This window comes from Saimiri boliviensis, chromosome 4, assembly GCF_048565385.1.
Source record: "Saimiri boliviensis isolate mSaiBol1 chromosome 4, mSaiBol1.pri, whole genome shotgun sequence".
Classification (NCBI taxonomy): Eukaryota; Metazoa; Chordata; class Mammalia; order Primates; family Cebidae; genus Saimiri; species Saimiri boliviensis.
The window spans coordinates 53,991,072-54,007,216 of record NC_133452.1 but is presented as its reverse complement, the minus strand read 5'-3'; the positions used below and the strand labels follow the sequence as shown (position 1 = coordinate 54,007,216).

General features: G+C 32.9%; 2 long non-coding RNA genes across 3 annotated transcripts in view; one reads left to right on the top strand and one right to left on the bottom strand.

Moving 5' to 3' along the window:
* LOC141584275 (uncharacterized) overlaps window positions 1–16,145 on the bottom strand; it is a 752,462-nt gene that overhangs the window by 298,786 nt on the left and 437,531 nt on the right. For both annotated transcript variants that reach the window (XR_012517208.1, XR_012517207.1), the window contains one exon: window positions 3,817–3,874. This is a non-coding gene — a long non-coding RNA (uncharacterized LOC141584275). The remainder of the gene's footprint in view (window positions 1–3,816; window positions 3,875–16,145) is intronic.
* Window positions 1–16,145, top strand: part of LOC141584274 (uncharacterized) — a 110,665-nt gene that overhangs the window by 77,000 nt on the left and 17,520 nt on the right. The window contains exon 2 of the long non-coding RNA XR_012517206.1: window positions 12,314–12,428. This is a non-coding gene — a long non-coding RNA (uncharacterized LOC141584274). The remainder of the gene's footprint in view (window positions 1–12,313; window positions 12,429–16,145) is intronic.

Sequence of the window (16,145 nt, the reverse complement as noted above, 5' to 3'; positions counted from 1 at the left end):
AAATATTGCAGGAATTATCAGAGAGTGACACAGAAACACAAAGTGAATACATCCGGTTTTTAAAATGATTTCGACAGACTTGCTTGATGCAAGATTGTCACAAAACTTCAATTTTTAAAAATGCACTATTTGTGAAGCACAATAATCAAAGTAGTATAAAATGAGGTATGCCCTTATACATACAGTGGAATATTATTGGCCACAAAAAAGTGATACTTCCATTTGTGACAACATGGATGAAACTGGAGGAAATTATGCTAACTGAAATAGTCCAGGCACAGAAAGCCAAATATCATATGATTTCACTTATATGCAGACTTGTAAAGAATTAAACTCATAGAAGCTGATAACAAAATAGTGGTTACCTGGTGTTCAGGGATGGGAGAAATGGGGAGAAGTTGGTTAAAGGATACAAATGTTAAGGTATAAGATGAAAAAGTTCAGGAGATCTAGTATACAGCATGGATGGTGATGAATATGTCAATTAATTTGTAATAATCATTAAGAAATATATACCTATAATAAGTTATCACATTATACACCTTGAATATAAATTGTATTTGTCAATTAAAGATTTTAAAATATGGAAAAGTAATAAAGTAACAATGGTGGAAAACAAATGAATGGCCATATATAACACAGTCACAGAATCAACAAAACCACTACTTTTCTGCTATTACTGTGCAATACGCACAGACAACTTTCTCTTTAATCTCATCAGATGCAGAGCTATGTACTTAATGGCTGTCATCAAGTTTTAAAAATTGCATATTGGTCTGAATTAGCAAAAGTATTATTACCTTCAGATATGTGCGAACCAGACAGTTGACAATGCCAATATAATCTACTACCAGAAACTATGTATTTTTAGTTTCTATGTTAAGACTTTTTTTTCTTAAACAATGTTATTTTCTTTTATTTAGAGTTTAAAATAACATGGACTTTCTAAATATTACCTTCTTTTCCTGAGTTCATTAATTCTGTTGCTGACATCCCTGTATTCCATGTCACCTATGTTTAAAGTCTAAAATTTAAAGCTTTATACATAACTACTCACATCTATTTCTTTTAATCACATTATCTAATTTTTTCTTCTCATTTTGAGTGTAGCTTTTGCTAGTTATTATTCTTTTTTCTGTTCTTTTGCATTTAAATTACCACTCTGTTACTAACCTTATTAAGACCTTTATTTCTTATATCTAAACTACAATTACTGACACAAACTAGTCTTGTTGCCTGTAGATTTTCCCAAATTCAAATCAATCTTTACATATTTTCAGTTCAGTCTCTAAAAAAAAAAAAATGTGTTTTGTATTATTTTGATTAACAATGAATCTAAGAAATGCCCGTTAACTTAATTTGGGTGAAACCAATCTTTTTTAGTTGACATCCTACTAATTTTCTTCAAGTCCCCTTGTTATTAATTTGTATCAGCCTTACTCACTATCTCCTAAATTACTGACTCAGAAGATATAGAATGGCTTAGCATGATATGTACTTGGATATCGATCATCGTAAAATTACCAAAAATCCAATACTGAACAGCACTTTATCAGAAATAATCTTTTTCTTGAACATTTTCTATTGCATTTTGAAAGATTTTTTTTGTATTAAATAGTGAATAGATATACATACATTTTAATATTTGTAAAAGACATAAATAACAGTACTAATCCAGCATTAAAAATGGCATATCACCAGTGCTCTTCATGAACCCTATCCCTTAATCCAACCCCTTAATTTCCCAGCCCTGCTATTCATGAACCCCATCCCTTAATCTGACCCCTTGATTTCCCATCCCTGGAGTCAATCAGTAATGAATATAGTTAGTCATGTTTTTCTTCTCTTTATCAGTTCAATACTTACGTATAAATATATCTAAAGTTAATACTATTCCAAATGTAGGGTCTGAAAGTAAAACTAACTGTCTTTTCTTATTATTTGCTTTTCTTTTCTTTTTGAGATGGAGTCTAGCTCCTGTCGCCCAGGCTGGAGTAGAGTGGCGTGATCTCTGCCCACTGCAACCTCTGCCTCCTGGGTTGAAGCAATTCTCCTGCCTCAGACTCCCGAGTAGCTGGGACTACAGGTGTAGGCCACCACACCCAGCTAATTTTTTCGTATTTTTAGTAGAGACGGTGGGTGTATCACTGTGTTCCCCAGGCTGGTCTTAAACTCCTGAGCTCAGGCAATCCACCCACCTCAGCCTTTCAAAGTGCTGGGATTACAGGCATGAGCCACTGCTTCCAGCCATCATTTACTTTTTATGTTCAATGTTATCTTTCTTCATATTCATCTTTTTGGATGCCTGTATTTGCGATTTGTTAATTTTACTTCTGTGTAGCATTTTATTGTTTGAATATACTATAATTATACATTGTACTAAGGTTTTCAGATTTTTCACTGCTCTGAACATTTGTATAAATATTCAGAGAAAGGGAATTGTTATGTTATAAGTTATATACATTTCCAACTTTTATAGATGCCAGATTATTTTCTGAGTGGCTGTAAAAATTTATCTCACTGCTATTCTGTACTGATAGGATAAATATATATAATCAATTAATTATTCTGGTTTCTCCATATTGTCAATGTTTTATTTTGTGAAATTTAAAAATTTTTGCTAGGGTGATACATCTAAATTCGTGTTCTCATTGTAGTTTTAATTAGGTTTTTCTATACATAATATTTTTGTAAATTCAGTTTTATTTTAAATATATTTTCTGTAAAAATAGTAGAAAGAACTAAAACCACTGATAGGTATTCAAATACCTGGATGCTATTTTAGTCACATAATTGTATTTCTGAGGCAATGCATCTAATCCTAAAGAGACTCCTTGCATTCTTCTATACCATGAGAATATAGGGGGAGGAAATCTCTTTTATCAAGAAAGTTTAAAAAATTTATAAAGATTTTGCCTTAAAGAATGAAACTACTACAATGAATCTATTTCCTAAATTTAAGTAATCATACAACAGCTAGTATTACAAAGAAACAATTTTTAAAGGAAGAATGTGTTTGTAAATTAGGAGCATTTTATCTTATGATTGAAATAATATAGATATACCAATATTTCCTCTTTAGCAGTTCAATTAAGCAAATTATAATGAGGAAATAAACAGGATTCCCCTCCAAGTGATGTCAAGGAAATATTAATGGTTGTTGTTCTTTTCAATGCAGAACATGCATTTCTTCAAAAAATGTAGCATGTTTTTGGTCTTGATGCCAAACCTTTTATGCTAGTGGCACAGAAAATATTGGACACAGCTCTTCATGCACTACCAACCTGGAGAAACACATTTTTAAAATGGGCTAAATGCCGTGGTTGGCAAAAAATTGGCATACTTTCTGTTTTTGTCCAATATTTCACCTTAAAATGATAATATAATACAAAGCAACTAAAACAAAACATTTTCAATGGAAGAAATTGGCCAAGCGAAATTAGAAACCATTTATTTTTCAGTGTATAAATCGAAGTTGCTATCCTTTCTTTATATCTTTTAATCAATCACTCTCAACTATACTAGTCAAATTATGTTTTAATTATATGAATATCAAGCATCATTTACTAACCTATTGTATAATGGATCCCAGATCTAAAACACACAAACAAAGAGCAAAACACTTGTTTTGTATCCTAGAGCAGTGGTCTCCAGTGATTTTAGCAGCAGGGACTGGTTTTATAGAAGATAATTTTCCACAGACAACAGGTGTGTGCGCCATGGTTTGGGGATAATTCACGTGCATTACATTTACTGTGTACTTTATTTCTATTATTATTACATTGTAATAGATAATGAAATAATTCATCAACTCACCATAATGTAGAATCAATGGGAACCCTGAGCTTGCTTTCCTTCAACTAGACGGTCCTTTCTGGGGGTGAAGAGAGATTGACAGATCATCAGCCATTAGAGTCTCATAAGAGGCACGCAATCTAAATCCTTTGCATGTGCATTTCCCCACGGGGTTCGGGCTCCTATGACAATATATTGTGGCCACTGGTCTGTCAGGAGACAAAACTCAGGCAGTAATGCTCCCTGGCCCATAGCAGACCTCCTGCTATGTGGCCTGTTTTTAACAGGCTGAGAAATGGTAGCCGTCTATGGCCAGGGTTTGGGGCCCCTTGTCTGACATAAATGTAAAGCCAACTTTACTGTGGATGGGTCCTAAGGACTCGTTTAAACACACCATAACTGACATCTGAACAAATGGACAAGATGGACTTTATCAAAGCAGTAGGTGTACTGATTCTGGTATTTCAATGCCTGTTTCAATACATGCAAGTCTATTCTTTGGACTTTTAGTTTTCATTCTGAGTTTAATGCTGTTACTTGTTGAAATACTACTTCAGAAACTTTCTTCTAAATTCTTCCCCAGATCAGACTTATTCATCAAGCATTTAAAACTTTATTATGTCTTTAACTAGAGGAAGAGAATAATCTACAAAATGATGAAATGAGATTTCAAAGAACACCCAACCCTGCCCCTTGACATTTAAAAACTTGATGTTAAATCCTTGCCAAACAAATGTGCTTAGTCTCAAGTAATACAAAGCAGAGTTTGGATAAGAAAAGATAGCTAAAGATATTCCCATATTAGCCACTGTAGCAAACCACTGAATATCTTTTAAAAATTCATTTTAAATCATGTATATTTTGGTTCTCATTTGATTTTTCTGAAGACTATAATTTACTATTCTTATCCTTTTATTCTTTTTCTATTTTCAGTTTTTGTGCTTACTTTTGTTTGTCTTATGGGCTGTCCTATTTTTACAAAAAGGATTCATTTCATATTAACCTTATTCTTTACATGCTCAGAACTAAGCTTTTTTTGTTGTTGTTTTCCTGTTTCTTCCTCATCTGAAGTTGAACAAGTTCTTTACTTAACTTCATTTATCTCAAACCTAATGTAATCATAATTTTCACTCTATATACCTTGTAAGATTTGTTTTGTACATTATACCAGATAAAATAAAAGGCCTTTTATAAAATGTATGAAGTATTATATAAAAAAGTAATATTCACTTATTTCTAGATTTATCCCATTCTATCAAAAACCTAAGGTGAGAAGATAATATTGAAAATCTTACAATGAAGTAATGATACAATATCAAGGCCAAGATTAGAGATTTTATCTGGAAATCCATATAAATAAAAATGTTTCCTTTTCACAAAGTTTCTGAGTTATATCACCTAAAATTGATTCAACAATTAGGAATGGCACATATTAAAAGCAGAATTTTCTTGTTTAAATGGTCCTCAGAGATCATGTAATCAAGCTCCTTCATTTTACAAATGAGCAACTGGAAGTCCAGAAGCATTAACTAATGCACTCGCCATCCAGTGTCATTGCTAGAACCCACTTTTCTTAGCTTTCATTTTAGTTCTCCTTTCACTATATCAACTGGCCATTTGATTGAAAGCCTGAGAAAGCCTCATTGAAAGTTAGAAGGCAGTAAATCTAGCTCATCCTTACACTTTTGAAAGTCAACATTTAATTCATTGTCAAATCCTTGAGCTAAAATTTCTTAAATGTAATGTATAGATATGCTATCCTAAGACGCATAAACAGTCAAAATGGGTTGAAACCTTTAAGCAAATTTGAGGTTATGTTAAAAATCCTAACATTCACTCCTTGCATCTTCATGCTAAATAATTCTTGTCATATAATGCTTTCCTACTAGCATCATTACATGTAGAAAAATATTGAAAACATTGACCTGAAGTTACAGAACTCTTCTGAGAAGTTGTATATGGCCTTTTAAAATCCGCTTGATTATGTTTAAAATTTTATCATGCAAAATTGTGCTGTTCTCTTTTGTTTCAGAAAGGCTCCACCCTTCAAGCACACCGCTAGAGATTTATTAATCTAACACTTGGTTTTCAGATACAATGAAAATAAGGAAAACATTACAAAGCTCATGCTACCATTATTGATCTTAGGCTTTTGGGGATAACAACCAAAGCTCAGAGGTAGATAATGTTGCAGACACTTTTTCCCATGACAGCTAGCCAAGATCCAGACCAGAATTTTCATCAGTAAAGAATGCTGACCTGCGAAGTATATGGAGGGGGACATGGAACACTTAAAATATCAAGGGCCCACTTACCCTTTATTTTAGCAGTAGCTGAACTAATAAAAGTCAAGGGTTATTGAAAATATATCTTTCTATCACTAGTATTTTTCTGTAGCAGTTATCACCACTGGGCCTAAGGGTTTTGACAAAGGAGCTTTTTAACAGGAAAGCAGCAAGAAGCAAGCCCCAGAGCTGAGCCGGTTGGAAGCCCAAATGGTGCTTTTTAAAAGCAAGCTTGGAGAGCATTAAGCATCTCTGAGCAGGCTCCCTCATCCCCTCAGGATCACAGAAGCTACGTTTTTAGTCTATTTTCTCATTTCTAAGGATCCGTGGGAAATTTGGCCAAATGAGATAACTCTGTAAACTGCCATTCTGAACCCCTCAAGAGTCCTAGTTTTTGTAAGAATGGCTCTCAAAGGAAATGAAGGAGAAGTAAACAGACTCAGAAGAGGAAATTAAAAGTGCAGTAAAGTAAAGTTGAGGTAGTAATAAGACATGGATATTCAACTTCAAATTTAAAACCTAGTAATTTTCAACATATTTCTCAAAAATTCTACTTGCAGCTATAAAATAAGAAAAATCAAGTTATCAATATTTCAATTTGTTTTAATATTTCATCATGATTTCTGAAAGTGGTAGATTGTCAGTGGAGGATAATTGGATTCAGAAAATCAGTGGGGTCAGGGTTAGTATAAAGAACAACCAGGCCCGGCTGTTAACTAGCAAGGTTACAAGAAAACATGTCTTCTGCATGAGGTGTTGCCATTTGCATACAGCAGTGGCTCTTGATTTTTAATTAAAAAAATTTCAAATTATAGGTAGGTGTTGAACAATGAGAACACATGGACACAGGGAGGGGAGCATCACATACTGGGGTCTGTTGCGGGGGAATAAGGTAAGGACAGCAGGGGTTAGGGAGGTTAACATGGGGAGAAATGCCAGATACAGGTGACAAGTGGGTGGAGGCAGCAAACTACATTGCCGTGCATGTCTCTATGCAACAATCCTGCATGATCTGCACATGTACTCAAGAACCTAAAGTATAATTTTAAAAATATGTTAAAAAATTCAAATTAATGGAACAGAGTTTCTTGGGAAAATTTCACATGCTATGTATTTATTTTGTGAATAGATGACGGTCATGGACTACTCTAGGAACCTTGTAGAATGACTAAAGCCACAATTATTTTTCTTCTTTCTAATTTTATCATGTTTATATATTCAAAATATTTCTCAAGAAAATATTTATTAAATGCTCACCATGTTCCAGGTCTGTGCCCACATGCCCTTGAAGTCAGGAAAAACACAGACAAGAAACAATAGTTGCACACCAAGTTAAGGAAGGTGGACTTACTTATCAAATAAAATCTTTGCCTCTCAATAGGATCAAATTTAGTTTTGCAAGCAATTACCTTTCCCAAAACCAAATAAATAATCTTTATTTCATAATCTGTGTCAATACTCCATACATTTATTAGTATAAGCAGTCTGCAATGTTGAATTAAAACATCTCAACAGGAGGGACATAAGGAGCTCCCTTTCTGACAGAACTCATTGGTTGTTAGGAATTTCTATTATTGCCTTTTTATGCATTATAGCTACATCAACCTCCCACTGATATTAATGCAATTCATAGAATTAAAGATAAAGACGCTTTTAATTTGAGAAACAAATCCTTCATTATTTAAATAACACCACAGGCTACTATTAAGCATTTTAACAAAACAGAATTACCTGCATAAAATCAAAGAGTAATAGACATCAAAATAGAATACAAATAATTTCATCTTCATATTTCTGTGGAAGACTAGCATATGAAAAACCTTAGGCCTTCCTTTCCATAGGCTACGTGTCATATAAATATACTTACTTAAAGGAAAAATTAATATATATTGATTACATATACTGTGCTAGGCTTTATGGAAAATATATCTCATATAATTATTTAATTCCTGCAATTTCTCAACGATGCTGCTGGTATCTTTTTTTTTTTTCAGAGAAAGATAATAAACCTAAAAAAATGTTATGTAACTTGTCCAAGGTCATAGAGATACAAGGCTCAAGGCAAATTTAAAACCTAGGACTATGGGCAAAGCTTCATGATGTTTGCTCTATATCATGCTGGCTATAGTATTTTTTCATCCCCAATTAACATAATGAGTGATATAATGGCTAAATCACTTTTTCCAGTTTTCATAAAGATGAACTGTTGTGTTTGTATAAATTAAAGAAATTACATATTTTATATGCAAGAAGCATTGACAGTTTATCTCTGAATATTTTCAGTTATTTTATTTTTCTAAATATTTTCTTCTGGCAATTATCAGGCTTTAAATGACTCATTTACTTCATTACAAGAATTATATCTTAAGGTGTTAATTATTTGATTTAATAATTCCACATGACACTTTAGAAAGTTGAAAAACAAAAATTGTGAAATGGGACAATTTATTAGCCTATAAGTAGTAAATATTTTTTATGATAATACATTTCTCTTACACACAGGAATTACTTATTAGCTATACCTTCATTTGTGTGAATTAGGAGGTGAAAATTCATATTTGAAGAGTAGCTTGATTAGGAAATGATTATTAACTTTATAAATGATTATTGTTTTATTAAAATATTACTTATATAAAATTCATTGTTCAATAACTTTTCTGGGTTTCCTTTAACAAGTATAACTATTACATTTAAAAATCAGTTTATTTAGAAAACTTATTTCCAAAAATTTCTTTCCTCCAAAACAAACATTTAATTTGCCCTCTAAGAACATAAAGTCATTAAAAAGCTATTTTATTACATGAAAGAATAAAAAAGAATAATAATGTGGTTGGCAATGTGGGAGTAAATAGATATATTTATGCAGTGATAGTTGGCAAGCCAAACAGAGGGAATTAGTTAATATTTATCAAAAGTTTTAAGAGTGGGTAGGCCTCATTCATCAATTTTACTTCCAAAGGGCATAATTCAGAAAAGCATGCATAGATGCATGCATGTGAATGTTCATTGCCAGATTGCTAATAATACTGGAAAAAAAAAGACACCATCTAAATATCCTTTAGTAGTCAGTGAGAAAAAAACTTTTTGTCCATCAAAGGACACTATCAAGAGAGTCAAAAGACTACTTCAGAAGGGAAGAAAATATATCTGATAAGGGTTTAAATCCAGAATATAAAAAGAATTCTTAGAACTCAAAACCAAAAAGACAAGCAAGCCAAATCGAAAATGAGTAAAGGACTTGAGCAGACATTTCTCCAAAGAAATGCAAATGACAAAAAAGCACAGAAAAAAAATGCTTAGCATCCTTAGCCTTTATGGAAATGCAAATCAAAGTCACAATAAAATGCCACTTTATACCAATTAAAGAAAGCTATAATTTTTTTTTCAAAAAGAGAAATAAGTAGTGTTGATGAAGATGTGGAGAAATTGGGACCCTTGTGCATTGCTGTTGGGAATGTAAAATATTGCAGTCATTGTAAAAACAGTTTCTGGAAAGTGAAACATGGAATTATCATGTTACCCAGTAATTTCACTGTTAGATGTATACCTCCCCCCAAAATTGAGGGCAAGGACTTAAACAGACACATGTAAACCAATGTTCATAGCAGTGTTATGCAGAATAGCACAAATGTAGAAACAACCCAAGGGTCCATCAACAGATGAACGGATAAACAAAATGTGGTATGTGCATAAACAGTGGTCTTAAAAAGGAATAAAGTTTTTATACATGATACAAAATGTATGAATCTTGAAAAAATTATGCTAGTGCAATAGGATTGACACAAAAGAACAAGCATTGTATGATTCCACTGCATACATTATATAGAACAGACAAATTCATAGATTCAGAAAATTAGAGATTACTGGGAACTGGAGAAAGGGGAGAATGAGGATGTAGTGTTTATTGAGTACAGGTTTCTGTTTAGGGTAATTAAAAAGTTCCAGAAATAGATAGTGGTGGTTATACAACACTATGAATGTATTTAATGCCACTAAACTATAGACTTAAAAATAATTAAAATGGTGACCTCTGTCATATCCATTTTACCACAATAAAAAAGAAGGCAATGGGCTAAATATCTTGAATTCATTCACTATGCTAACATCAAAATGTTGATGTGTATTTAAATTGATTGATAAAGAAAGCTGCACAAAATATACTGTGAAGGAAAAAACCCACAGATTAGTTCACATAGTATAATTACATTTGAATGAATAAATACATGTGGTGTGCTTTCATGTATGCGAATGAATGTGTGAGTGTGTTTGCATGTATATGAAAGAGAAAAAATGATATTGATAAAACTGTATACATTGTGAGATTTCTGCAAATTGTGTCTTCTGAACTCTGATGTTGTGCTCTGAATTTATTTTTATATATGGAACTGTTTTTAAAATGGAGTCATTATTTTTAAAAAGAGAAGAGAAGAAAATGAAGAACAGTGTATAGGAAAGTAGAAGAGGTTAAAAAAAAGAAGGAAATGGGGCCAGAACAAAAAGAAGAAGAAGAAGAAGGTAAACACTGAGGCCAGCTTATTGCTAAACTTATCTTAGAGGTCAGCTCTCTTTGGAAGAAAAAAAAAAATACTTAGCACTCTGAAACACAGAAAAGGAAAGGCAAGACCAACTTTGGCAGGTGCATCTATTTTTCTTGTATTGAGTACTTTCCACTCAGTCTTTTCTCCAGGACACTTGCAATGAGTATTTCTGTCTAAATGTTCCCATATTTTAATGTGGGACGGCAGACAACAAACAGTAAACATAATAAAGATTTTATGCTCTTCTAGAAGATGCTAGTGCTATTGAAAAGCAGGATGGGTTTGAATTTTAAGTAGGGTGTTTAGACTATGCCCCATTGAAAAAATAACATTTGTGCACAGACTTGGAAAAGGGCACATTAACTTAAAGTGACTTAAGATGAGCCAAGGCTGGTAGGGGTGGGGACAGTTAGTCAGTCATGAAGCTTACTCATAATGAAAAAATAAAGTAGAATATCATTGGAGGAGAACCTCAATAGACACTGTGTTGCTCTGTAAATTGCACCTGGTCACTTTTTTTTTTTTTTTTTTTTTTTTTTTTTTTTTTTTTTTGAGATGTAAAGCTATATCCTTAACTGAACTAAAAATAGAGTCCATATGCTTAAATGTAGTAAGTATAATCTAGAATATTTCCATCTCATCATTGCTTCTTCTGGGCCATAAATTGGAGAGGGGTACAGAAATCCTAGAGGGTTCAATGGACTCACATTAATGATTGGAAAATAGTATTCACAGTGAAATGCTCAGAGGATTGATAATCACTTACATCACTGTATGTATGTATATGAATATTTGAATATAATATATATGTATAGGCCAGTCACATGTACATGTATTTATTGTTCATATATGTATATATTTGAATATTTTTATGTCACTTGAGACATAATTTCTTGTCTATACACAAGCAAAGTGTCAAGTTGCAATCCGTTATGTCTATAGTTATCTGAGGTTTTCCACCCAGAATTTCTGAATGTAAGCTATAACATGGTCAATTTTATGGTGAAAAACTAAATTGCATTAAGTTTGGCTGACTATGGATATTGTAGAAGAATGTCTTAAGAAATACGTGAACCATCTGTTATTCTAAATTTGCTAACTCTATCAATTAGACACCACATACTAATAACTGAGAAAAAAAATGTAGAAATACCTCAGTAGAACTATGACCTAAGATTCTGCTATGGGCATAACTAGCTCTATGTACTGAAAGAGGGACAAAATAATCGTGCAATTTTGCAATCACAGACATTCCCAACTATTCAGAAATGCAAATCATAGCTCAGGGACTTGAGTCAAAGCATCTTTCTTTACAAGTTAAGGGTCAGAAAATAAGAACTGAAAGATTAGAAATGGAAGGACCACACATCAACAGATTATTCTTTTTCTTTTTCATACAAATTCAGACAGCGTTGAAAGCAGGGTTCAAGGACTGCCCTGAATTAAATTTTTGTCCGTGTAAAGTTGGTGAGGGATCATCTAGGGATATTCAATAAAATTTTATTCATTCTACATTACACTCTGCTGATGAATGCCTGCTCTTAGAGACCAAAAACTAAAAATCATGATACCTAACAACTGGGTTAATAATAACCATAGCACCAGAATTTCCAGCAAAAGAGTATTTTGTTTATAAACTAGGACATCATTATACCTCTTTGAATAACTCAGTTAAACTTATTTTTTTAATTTCAGATTTATTCCCATGGATAAACTAGAAATGGAAGTTTAAAGGGGAAAAGAACCATGGAACTGAAGCTTTGTCCTTGGCTTTTCATTGCTCAACTGGGAGAAAGCAGCTACCAGAGAGGTCTGTAACCTTACTCTGCCATATCGTTCAGAATGTCAGCCATAGATCACCTGTGACAAGTATTTAATTCTTTGTCTCACCAGGGACAATGTGCAACCTTCTGCTGGAAGTAAGGTGTTTTGTTTCATTTTAAAGCTGCCAGCAATGGTTGTCTTTTTGGCCTTGCAGTAAGTTCCCTTTCGATTTACTATTCCCAACTTCTTCCTCTAAAAGTTGCAAAAATCATTTGTATTCTACAGATTTCCATGCTAAAACCTTTCAAAAGTTTATGACATATGTGACTCTTCCCATCATAACAGTGCCTTTTCTTGTTTTACCACAGAAAGCCACATCGAGCTTTTTGCCTTTGTTTTTGCCAACTGAACAGAATAAAACATTAGAATACAATGATTAAAGGGGCGGGGCAAATGTTTTTTAGTTATTGGGCTTCTGCTGAGAAAGATATATAGATTAGAGTGAACACAGGCAGTTTTCTAGGTGATGTGCTGAAAAACATGAATTATATTCTAGTAATACTGATCTGTATAGTAATTAGATGATTCATTCTACCACTAAGAAGAGAATATATCCAGTCAAATATTGCCTCACATGCCATTTTCCAAATCATTGACAGCTAGGCATGGCTCTATACCTGGACCATGACAGAGTCACAGAGCAGCAGAATGGCTCCTCCAACTCGAAATGGTGTCCATCTTGACTGAATTTGAATTACCACTGTAATGCTTATTAAAAATCAGAAATACCTAAAGGTTTCTCAGTTTTATTTCAACTTTAAAATATTAATGCATACAAATGAAATACATGCCATGTTTTCTTTTATTGAAAATGTAATGAAAGTATTTTCTGAATGTGTGAAAATAACAATGTTGTAGATCCATATATTTTATTGTGATATGAATTCAGTCTTTGGAGACACAGGAAAAAAAAATTAGTTTCTCTCCTAAACAGGTTCTCATTGTTGCAGAGATAGTGAATATAAAAAAGATTAAAAACTGTTACTTAAAATATAAAAGAATATGGATTTGTAGGCATTTAGATAATTTTTTAAAAACTTGGTTTTAAAAGTTATAAAATCCCTATCTGTCTGAACAATTAAAAATAAATGGGAAAACTTTTTTTTTTTTTTTTTTGCTATAGGTGTAAGCTATCTATAGAAATGCAAAATAACAGGGCTTATAAAATAAATATTTTGCAACTCATCACAGTAATTCCAGTGTAGATATTCACCACCTGAATTGGGTCAAATTTATTCAAATTATTTGAATATTCTAAAGTCACTGCCATTTATCAAATGAGGGGCTTTAGCTATAAATTCTTGTTTGTATGTGAATGTATGAATGTATCACCTACCTTGGTTTTTTAAATAATATCTTAAACATAATGTGAATTTTAGAAAATAAATATAGGAAGCATAGTTTTTTTTAACAACAGCGTTTGTACTTACAGAGTTAGAAGTATTGCTTCTTTAATTTCCATGCGCATTTTTGGTCATGTATTATGTTTATTCCTTGCATACTGAATTGCCTGTGGGCATACCGAAAGCTTCAGTAAACTGCATATAATAAGCTAGCTGGAAATTTGCCATAATCCCAGTGACTGTCATTTTCAAATGTGCTTTCTCTGTTAAAAATTTTACAAGTGTGAAGAGATATATTTTCTATTTGTTAGGCTCTGACTGCATTCCTGACCCAGCCATGCCAGTAAAATATATGCTGGAAAATATTATGGCATTTGTAATAATGTTTTCAAGTGGAACATATCCCTATGGGACATATTTTATGTGTGCTGTAGATATTGCGAAGATAAGCATTCAGGGGGGATGTTACTCAAAGTGAAGCTGTCGCTGGGTAATAGAGTACTACAGTACTTGGGTGAAATGATACAGATAGACTTATTTCATTTTCCAGTGGGAACATTTTAAACTGACTTGCTGTTAAGAATCTGTAAATTGTCTAACCAGGGGAAAAAAGCAGTAAGGTTGATAAAATCATAAATAGCTTTTCCATCATTGCTGAAACTCTAATTTTCTTGCTTATTGCTTGAGTTGATAAAACAAATAAAAGAGGGAATCTCAGAGAGAGATTTCTTTAATATGCAAAATGAATTTCAATGTATTCTCCTGCTGATATTTTTATGGAAAACCTGTCTGTGGTACACATGGAATGTAGAAATCTGCATTTAGATAGAAATATTATAAAATGCATAGTATGGTACAAAGTTGGTCTTTTAATGGAGATGGCAAAGTCTGCATTATGCGGTTGAGTGGAAAGACAGCATGCATACAGGTTTTCACATCTTCAGGAACCAAGTGCCCATTCTGCCCAAGAGAGGCCTACATTATTTTGAACCTTTGACAAATATTTATGAAGCAAAAACATACCAGATAGATATATTTCTCCAAGTGACTTTTTGGTGCTAGCTATAGGATATGCTTGCAATGTATAAATTTTCATACTTTTTTCTCGAATGCTTTTGGGAAACAACAAAGATTAATTCTATTAGAAGATATTTCATTGTTATTAGCTGAATTGGACTGTAAAGAATCGAGTGGTGCCTAATAGTTATAATAAAACAATAGAGGTTCAGAAATACTTGATTCTATTCCTGTAACTGTGTTGTGGGTGACCCCAGAAATTTCACAGTGTCTCATAGCTCAGATTATCTATTTGTAAATGTAAGAATAAGATATCCTCTCACCAACTATTCCACAGGGTTAAAGGGAGAACTAATTAGTTGACATTTGTCTAGCCATTCGAAAACCTTAAATGATAATTTCTTTATGCTGTTAGTAAAATTCAGTGTTAATACAGAGCATGTGTAAGAATAGCTATCACATGAGTGAGAAAGGAACTAGTAATATGGAGATATATAAATTATTAAAATAAAGATAATCAATTTTAAATACAAGCAGAAGAGGTCATAAAAATTTAAGCTATTTCATATCATCCTTTTTTGTGATAATACTACATTTGGATTAAGTATGTCTAATGAGTTTAGAGCAGAAAAGAAAAAATGGCACAAATGTGGTAGAATGAACACTTATTTGTATATCTATGTTCGCTTCTAAAACCTCATGCAGATAAAGAAAAAAGAAAGGCCTAATTCTACTATAAACAAAGAGAACAGGATAAGAGCTAGCAGTGACAACATTTTGGAAACTGGAAAGCCTGTGTACAAATGATGTCGGATTCAGCAGCCTGACGAAAGCTGAAACTGAAGTCTAGAGCGGGTAGAGCCAGGGAGTTAAGCTGACTGTTACCAGAAAACCCTGAGAGGACTCAGAAATTACCCCCACGGATGTAAGGGCACAAGTTGGGCAGGAAATGAAAAAGCCTGCATGATAAGCAGTTCAGTGCTCAGAGCCTCTTCCTCACCATGACAGACGCGTGGTAGTTGGCTGTCGTAGGGGTGGCACCTTAGGAACCTGAGATCTGAAACACATTTACTGGAGGTAGAAAGGTTCTTCTGAAAACTGCAAGTAAGTGAAAGTCTACAAGTAATAAAATCTTCATTGAACTAAATATTATTTGTTATAGTAAAAACTCAGTAATAAGCGCAAAAACTAAAAAAAAATTAAAATGTTATATAATTCTTATTTGGAATATGTAAGCAACTACCAGGGGAAAAAAGTAACTAAAATGGCTAAAAGAGGTAAGAGCACATGTTGTATAGAACTGCAGAGAGGAAGGGATGGGAGCAATGAATGAATCTATTTAT